Consider the following 722-nt stretch of genomic DNA (forward strand, 5'->3'; position numbering starts at 1 on the left):
TTTTTTTTTTAAGTTTTTTTTTTTCTATTACTATGACTTTTTATACCTTACTATACTATGACTTTTTATACCTTGCTATACTATGACTTTTTTTTTAAGTAATTTTTTTTATTACTATGACTTTTTATACCTTACTATACTATGACTTTTTTTTTAAGTAATTTTTTTATTACTATGACTTTTTATACCTTACTATACTATGACTTTTTTTTTTAAGTAATTTTTTTTTTTCATTACTATGACTTTTAATATCTTGATATATTATGACTTTTTATACCTTACTACATTATGACTTTTTATACCTTCCTATAATATGACTTTTTATACCTTCTTATAATATGACTTTTTATACCTTCCTATACTATGACTTTTTTTTTTGTAAGTTTTTTTTTTTTTATTACTATGACTTTTTTATTACTTTTTTATTACTATGACTTTTTATACCTTACTATACTATGAATTTTTTTTTTTAAGTTTTTTTTTTTTTTCATTACTATGACTTTTAATGTGTTAATATATTATGACTTTTTATACCTTACTATACTATGACTTTTTATACCTTACTATAATATGACTTTTTATACCTTACTACACTTTGACTTTTTATACCTTACTATACTATGACTTTTTTTTTTTTTAAGTTTTTTTCTTTTCATTACTATGACTTTTAATGTCTTAATATACTATGACTTTTCATGACTTACTATACTATGACTTTTTTT

Source organism: Seriola lalandi, unplaced genomic scaffold (genome assembly GCF_002814215.2).
Source record: "Seriola lalandi dorsalis isolate HSWRI2012SDOR001 ecotype SW California unplaced genomic scaffold, Sedor1 jcf7180002054481, whole genome shotgun sequence".
Classification (NCBI taxonomy): Eukaryota; Metazoa; Chordata; class Actinopteri; order Carangiformes; family Carangidae; genus Seriola; species Seriola lalandi.